This window comes from Urocitellus parryii, chromosome 6 (assembly GCF_045843805.1).
Source record: "Urocitellus parryii isolate mUroPar1 chromosome 6, mUroPar1.hap1, whole genome shotgun sequence".
Classification (NCBI taxonomy): Eukaryota; Metazoa; Chordata; class Mammalia; order Rodentia; family Sciuridae; genus Urocitellus; species Urocitellus parryii.
The window spans coordinates 53,038,951-53,047,469 of record NC_135536.1 but is presented as its reverse complement, the minus strand read 5'-3'; positions in this window follow the sequence as shown (position 1 = coordinate 53,047,469).

Here is an 8,519-nt window from a genome sequence, read left to right as displayed (position 1 = left end):
GCTAATACACAATAAAGAGTGGGGGAAGGAAGAATAGAAAAACTCTGCATTAGACAAAGGAGAATGAAAAGAAAGGAGGAAGGATTGGATAGGAAAGACAGTAGAATTAATCAGTATTTTCCTATGTTCATATATGAATGCACAACCAATGTAACTCCACGTCATGTAAACTATAAGAATAGGAAGTTATATTTCCTGTACTTATAATATGTCAAAATACATTCTACTGTCATGTATATCTAAAAAGTACAGATAAAAATTTTTTAAAAAATTTAGAACATTCACGGAATCATGAGCTCATCTAAGGGTCATATAAAGCACTAGAATTTGACCACAGAGTGGCTATCTGCAAAAATTCAAATAGAAAAAAGGCTATTTTATAGAAATACAATGAAATACGTAAAAAAGAGATATGCTCCAATAATCTGAGAATCTTAATAAACAGATTGAAATATTTTTTAAAAGTTAAATATAAATCCTCTACCTGAAAAATATACTAGATAAAGTTAAAGATGTGATAAAAGGTATTAACAGCAGAAAATATAAAACAGAAGAATTAGAGAGTTTTAATAGGCTATTTTTAAAAGCACAATTGGGGAGAAAAAAAGAAAATGAATAGGTATAATGAAAGCTAGTGGGAATTTGGGGAAAGCATTAAAGGAAGAAATATCTTTGTATTTATTGTTCATAGTCATTTAACACCGAAAACTGTACCAAGATTATTCAAACATAATAATTTTCCACACTTAGGGAAAAGTCAAATATTCAGGTACAGGAATTTCCAAGGTTGCCAGCCAGACTTACTCTCTCAAATCTATCACAAAGCACTTTATAATCAAGTCTCTAAGGTAAAAGATAAAGAATAGAGTTTCAAAGCCATAAGATAAAAGGAAAAATATAATATGCAGTTTTGTATAAATTTGCTTGACAGAAGTATTTTCAGCAGAAACCTTATAGATATTGAGAATGTGGCCTAAAACTTTCAGAGGACTGGGAAGGAAAGAAGGAAGGAAGGAAGGAAGGAAGGAAGGAAGGAAGGAAGGAAGGAAGGAAGGAAGGAAGGAAGGGAGGGAGGGAGAGAGAGGGGTGGATGGATGGATGGGAGGGAGGAAGGGAAGAAGGGAGGAAGGGAGGAAGTAAGGAGTCAGCATAGAATACTAAACCCAGCAAAGCTATCCCTTAGAAATGAAGAAGAGATAAACATTTCCAGATAGAATCTCCATGAGCCCTGTACTATAAAAATTCTAAAAGGAGTTCTCCAAGATGAAAGAAAGAAATATTAATGAGGCGGAAGAAAACATCAGAAGGCATAAATTTCACTAGTAAGAGTAATTACATAAATTCAAAATGATCTAATATTGCCAATACAGCACATAAACCTTTGATATTTTAACATGAGGACTAAAACATCACAACTGAAATAATAAAACTATAAAATAATAAAACTGTAGTAACAGATTGATCAGTTGATAGGCAATATAGAAAGATATAAAATGACACATCAAATATTCAAAATGTGGAGAGAAATGGATGGCAATTTTAATTTTTCAGTAGGTTCTTTTTTCTGGTTTCTTTTTATGCTTTAATAATCATGTTATATTGCTATCTTTTCGTAATAGTTCAGTAAAATCAAAAGATGTTTCTATAAGCCATATGCTAACTACAAACCAAATTCGATAATATACACAAAAATAATAAATATAGCATCAAAACACTCCACCAGAGTAAATTATTAACCAAGAAGGAAGTCTAGACAAGAGGAAGAAAAAAAATGACTAGAAAACAAGCTACAAAACAGCTGAAGTAGGAACTTTCCTATCTATGTTTTTCTTAAGAAAATGTAAATGAAATACATTCTTTGATTAAAAGACAAAGAGTAACTGACTTCATTAAAAGCAAAAAAAAAAAAAAAAAAAAAAAAAAGCTCAGCATGGTGGGACACACCTATAATCCCAGCAGTTTGGGAGGCTGAGGCAGGAGGATTTCAAGTTGAAAGCTAGCCTGAGTAATTTAGTGAGGCCCTAAGCAACTTAGTGAGACCCTGTGTCAAAATCAAAAATAACAAGAGCTGGGAATGTGGCTCAGTGGTTAAGTGCCCTGGGTTTAGTCCCAGTACCAAAAAAAAAAAAAAAAAAAAAAGCCTCCAAAAGCCAGAAATAAATAAAACAATAACAATATCAACAACAAAAAAACTAAGACCAAATTTTATGTTGCAAAAAAGAAACCATTTTACTGCTGAAAACACATAGCCTGAAAGTAAAGGGATGAAAAAAGATATGCCAGGTGAAACAAACTTTAAATCAAAAGCAGTTAAGAGATAGGAAGGTCAGGTGTCCATTCAGCAAGAAGAAATAATAATTCTAAATTCTAAATATGTTTGGATCCAGAATCACAGCACTCAAATAAATAAAGCAAGTATTAAGAGACATAAAGGGAAAGATAGACTTCAATAAAATAATAGTTGCATAATTTAACACCATAATTTCAGCAATAAGCTCATCATTCAGGTGAAAAATCAACAAGGAAATATCAGAGTTAAATTGCATCTGAGGCTCAATGGACCTGATAGACATCTAGATAACATTCCTTCCAACAATGACAAAATAAACATTCTCCTCTGCACCTGGAACATTCTGTAAAATAGATAGTGTGGCAGGGTAAAAACAAGTCTCCACAAGTTTAAAAAGTAGAATTATATTGAAAAAGGTTTATTTTTCAAACCATAAGGCAATAGAACTAGAAATCAATAACAAGAAAGTCATTGGAAACTGTACAAATTCATGAAAAATAAATAACTTACTCTTGAACAGCTGATGGATCAAACTTGAAATTAAACAAGAAAATTCTAAAACAACTGAAACAGGAAAATGGAAAAATAACCAACACAAACCTATTGTATAAAAAAAGAGTGCTCAATGTAAATTTATAATAAATCATATTTACATCATAAAAGCAGAATGATCTCAAATAAGCAACTCACCATTTCATCTCAAAAGCTAGAAAAGCAAAACAAATCAAGCACAAAATTAACAGAAAGGAGTAAATAATAAAGATTAGAGCAGTAATAAAGGAGACGCTTCCAAAAGATAAAACAAAATTGACAGCCAGACTAAGAAACAGAGAGAGTTAGGGATGAAAAGGGAAATATGGCAACTGACACCACAGAAATAGTAAGGACCATTAGATTTTTATCAACAATTATAAATTTTTGCAGAAGAAATAAGCAAATTTCTGATCACATACATTTTATCAAGTTTGAATTATGAAGAAATAGAAAACCTGAACAGACCAAGTAAGGCAATTGAATCAGTAGTAAAAGATCTATTAAAAAAATATTCTAAGACCAGAACTTTAAACTGCTCATACCAAATATTTAAAGAAGAATTAATACTAATCCTTTTTAAAAGAAAAAAATTGAAAAAGAGGAATTTTTCAAACTCATTCTACAACAATAGCATTACTCTGATACCAAAAAATAAATAGATAAAGTTAAAAACAAAAAAAACCCAAAAAAATGAGGACACAATAAAGAAAGAACTATAGGCCAATATCCTTCATGGACAAAGATGCAAATATCTTCAAAATCCAGGAACACATTAAAAAGATTATCAACATGACCATGTAGATACACCCCACAGATGCAATCATTTTTCAACATAGGCAAATTAATGTATATAATACAATGCATAAAGAAAATGATGGATAAAATCATCTGAACACCATAATATATGCCCAAAGGCATTTGAAAAAATTCCACACCACTTCATCATGATAAAGCTCTGAACAAACTATGTATAGAAAGAAGGTACTTTGATATAATAAAGGCCAAACAAATATGCCAACAATGAATATTATACTAAATAAGGACAAGCTCAAGTATTGTCTCTAAGATCTGGAACAAAAAAAGGATGGTCACTTTACCACTTTTATCCAAGGTTGTGCTACTACTGTTAGCCAGGATAATCAGGCAAGAGAAGGAAATAAAGAGCAACCAATTTGAAAAAGAAGTCAAATTTTCATGTGCTTACAAATCCCAGGATTTTCCATACAGGAAATGCCAGTGAAAACATCAAGAAAAACTATCAGAACCAAGATTGATGTGAATACAGAAAAGTTTCCACATAGAGAAATCAACATACAAAAGTCAGTAGTATTGCTGTAGGTCAATAGCAAGGTGATAGAAACAGAAATCAAGAAAGCAATCCCATTTGCACTAGGTACAAAAATATTAGCAATGAATGTAGCCAAAGAGGTCTAAGATCCCTATAATTAAAACCACAAAATATAAGTGAAATAATTTATAAAGAGGACATATAAAAATAGAATGACTCTCAACATTCTTATAATGCAAGAATCAATATTGTTAAAATGTTCATAGTATCTAAGAGGATCTATAAATTCAATAAAATTCTAATCAAAATACTGTTGACAAACCAGACATGGTGGTACACATTTGTCATTCCAGCAACTTGGGAGACTCAGACAGGAGAATCACAATTTCAAAGCCATCCTCCAGTAACTTAGCAAGGCGCTAAGTAACTTAGCAAGGCGCTAAGTAACTTAGCAAGACCCAAAGAAACTTAAAAAGACTCTGCCTTAAAATAAAAACAAATAAATAAAAAGAGCAGGGTATGTGGCTCAGTGGTTAAGTGCCCCCAGCTCCCATTGCTGGCACAAACAACAACAACAAAACAAAACAAAACAAAACAAAACAAAACAAAACAACCCACCAGGAATAGCAAAAGCCTTCTACAGCAAAAAACAGCAATGTACACATGAATCAAAACATCACATGTACCCCACAAATATGTACAGATGATTTACTTTATCAGTTAAAATAAATTCAAATAATACAGCAAATTTAAATGTCATTAGTTAGCATTTCAATCAAAAGGACATTAATTAATTTAGCAGTTTATCTATTTTTTTCTTTGAAATTCTATAATACAGTCTCTGAGCACTTGAGATGTCAAGCTATCTGTTGCATTTCATATTCCCTATGATATTTAACATTCAGTGTAACTATGGTCCCTGTGGTAATACTGGTTCAGCTGTGCTGTTGCCATAGCAATTAAAGTACAGTCGCAGAGCAATGCAGACAGGATAATGGCAAGATTCAGAGATGTTGTATGAAAGAATTCAGGCATCTACAAATATGGATAATTTTTCAGGAAAAAAATGTAGTTTATTCTTTTGCTTTTTATTATTGTGGCCATTATGGTAGCCTAGTTATATCTGACTTGAACATCTAACTAAATCCCTGAGACTTAGTGAAGCTCTGAAAAATGGGCAAGGAAAGAAAGATGTGCACATATACAGAAGAAAGAAGCGAAATTTCTGACGGTTTAAATACTAAATATGTGTGCGGGTGGAAAGTTCCGGCAGTACTCCTACAGAAATATTTTGACAAATTAATACCATATGGAAGCTTTTACAGCATTGAAATCAATGTGCTAATGTGGGCTCTCTCTCTCTCCATCCCCCACCCACTGTCTCCCCCTTGTCTGTTTCTCCATTTCTGTTTCTTTCTTTCCCCTCAGGAAAGTGAGAAAGGAAGAGCAATTATGAGGTCTCACTGCATTTTTGGCAGTGCACCCTTCTCATCTACTCCTGGGAGGGGGCACTTTAGGTAAAATTTGCATAATTTTTATGTGTCTCTGGAATTTGATATTGTGTTTCCTCCAAAATCTGAACTATGCTAGTTGAAGTCTGAAATTAGGAGTAAGAACCAGTTTTATTTGCCTACCACATGTCTGAACCGTTTAGCAAAATGACGGCCCCAGGATGAATATTCCATAATTATACTAAATAAGGACAGCAACCTGGTAATCACGTAGCACATACTGAGTAAGATCAGTAAAGATGTGCAACAGTCTATTGCCAACTCTAGGGGGACTATGATGCATCACCTTGGTAAGTTTTTAATCAAGTTATTAAAATGTTTATCAATCATAAAGAAGTAAAATTGACATGGACACTTCATGTGAAAAAAGTTGTATATATACACACACAGGCATACAAACACACACATATACTGCAAGTCAACATGTATATCTGTGTGTGTGCCTGTGTGTGTATGTATGAAGAAATACTAGTGACCCTATCTTTTTATTCTATTGTTTAAAAATAGAGCAAATATTTTCATCTGTCATATTGTTTTGCAGAATGAAAAATCTACATGTAGATTCTTTTGTAGGTAGGTGTAATCATGCAAATCATTCCTTCCTATGAAAGGTGAATTCAGAGAAGGCTTAAAGGGAGATGACTGAGTTGGGATTTGCCTTACATGTACTTTGTTCAGTCTGCTTTCTTCTAAACTATAATTTAAACATGAAAACTAAAACTCCAGTAGAAAACTTGAACATGAAGGTAACCTTGAATATGAGAGATCATAAGTCAATGTGATGAAAGAGGCATTACCAATTGTCATGTATATGCTCAACCAATCTGGATTACCATTCAACTACTAATTTTTGAAGTCTCTGCTATTTGTAGACAAACTAATCCCAAATCTTTATGTTATGATTTTTAAAACATTAGAATAGCAAATATGAGGGGCTGGGGTTGTGGCTCAGTGGTAGAGTGCTTGCCTGGCATGCATAAGGCACTGGTTTGGATCCTCAGCACTACATAATGTAAAATAAAGATATTGTCTCCACCTAAAACTACAAAAATAAATATTAAAAAAGAATAACAAATATAGTATGTTAAAAATGTAGAAGAAACATTATATTCAGAAATATAAGGCTATAGATAGCTCAAATATTTTTAAATGTTATGTATTGAGTACATATTTTGCATAAAATTACTTAAAAAGTTAAAACTAACTCAAATTTATTTAATATCTAATCATCCATATTAGCAGAGTTGTAATTATAAAAAGTATGTTCGAATTGAGATGTTTTTGACAGATATTGCTCTGGGCTACAGCACAATTGCAAAAAAAAAAAAAAAAACCACCCCAAACAAATATTTTATGATGTTTGAAGCAAGTAAACATATTTAGCATACATCTGACAGTCACTATTACTTCACTCCCTGAGGCATTTTTGATAGTAACTTAGGAGAAATCACTAATCACTTCAAGCCAACCAGGAAAAATTGTATAAAATGCAGCCATTGGATCAACTCCAGATATTCTCTGGCTATGAGAAAGTAAGGTTAAAAATGCTTTATGACTTGGTCGTTGGTTGACTTCCTCAATTTTGGCTTGAGTAAGTTGCAAATGTGCTGGTATTCATTAGACCATAGGGAAAAAAAGAGGTTTGAATTTGATACAGGATAATAAATTTTGCTTGAGAAAGTCCAATTTCCAGGGTATCTGGGCTGTTTAAATGAGGGTTAGAGACATGCTGTAATAATCACTGTACTGAAGGTGAAATCTGGGAGAGTCTGACTCCTGAAGGATGAATATGGCTGCTTTTCAGACAATAAAATGTTATTGTAAATTTCTTGGCAGTACTCTGTTGTCTAAATTGGGCATCATATTTCACAGTCAGTAATTATTATACAAAATAATGATTCGTTTTTATTAAATAGTTGTTTTCAAGGCATTAATTGGAAAGGCTCTTAAAGTATTTTTTAAGCAAGATAAATCTAGAGTTATTATTTATCTCCAGGGTTTTGAAAGTAGAACTAAACACCACATGCCTTTTCAGTGATTCTCCCACTATTCATTTTTCTACCATTTTTTTAATCTCTGATTTAGAACCTAAATATCTATTACACACGATTAGAACTTCCACACATAACAATTCAATATCTGCTGAAAATCTATCAGGAAATTATAGCGCAATTTATGTTGGAATATAACAGGAAAAGTCCAGAACAGTTCAAAAATTAAGAAAATATGTGTAACAATGTATGTTAGATTTTATTCTTCTTATTATTTCCGCTTCCTGGAGTACATGTCCTTCTATATATATATTTTTTCCATTTAATAAAGTACAAAGATACAGCTTTCTTTTAATCGACATATTACTGCAAAGAACGAAGGAATTTTGCATAGGCAGGTAAGAGCTCTAATTATTGGATTATGTGTTAACAAAAAGAGAGTTATCCTGGGAACTATCCAGTGAGTCCTTTAAAAGAAGCACTCTCTCAAATTAGAGTCACATTTTAGCAGTTCCCTCTCTCCACTGCTAGTTTTGAGAAAGCAAAATGTTGTCCTTCATGCCTCAGTAGTAAAGAAATGAATTTCACCAACAACCTGAAGGACATCCATTCTTCCCTAGTCTCCAGATGAGGATTCAATTAGCCCAACAAACTTATTGTAGCCTTGAGCTGCAGACATAACTAAATTGTGTCCAAACTCCAAATCCACGAAAACCATGATAAAACAAACATATGAGGATTTAAGTCACAAAGCTTTAGAAAATTTTATGACCACACAAAACTAATATAAAAGCTTTTGCTTAAAACAAGAGCTTCAAAATTGGATGTGCATTATAATCACAATTATGTTTTTTTTTAAAAAAAACTAAAAATAAAAAGGGTTGATAGAATTTTTATTCCTATAA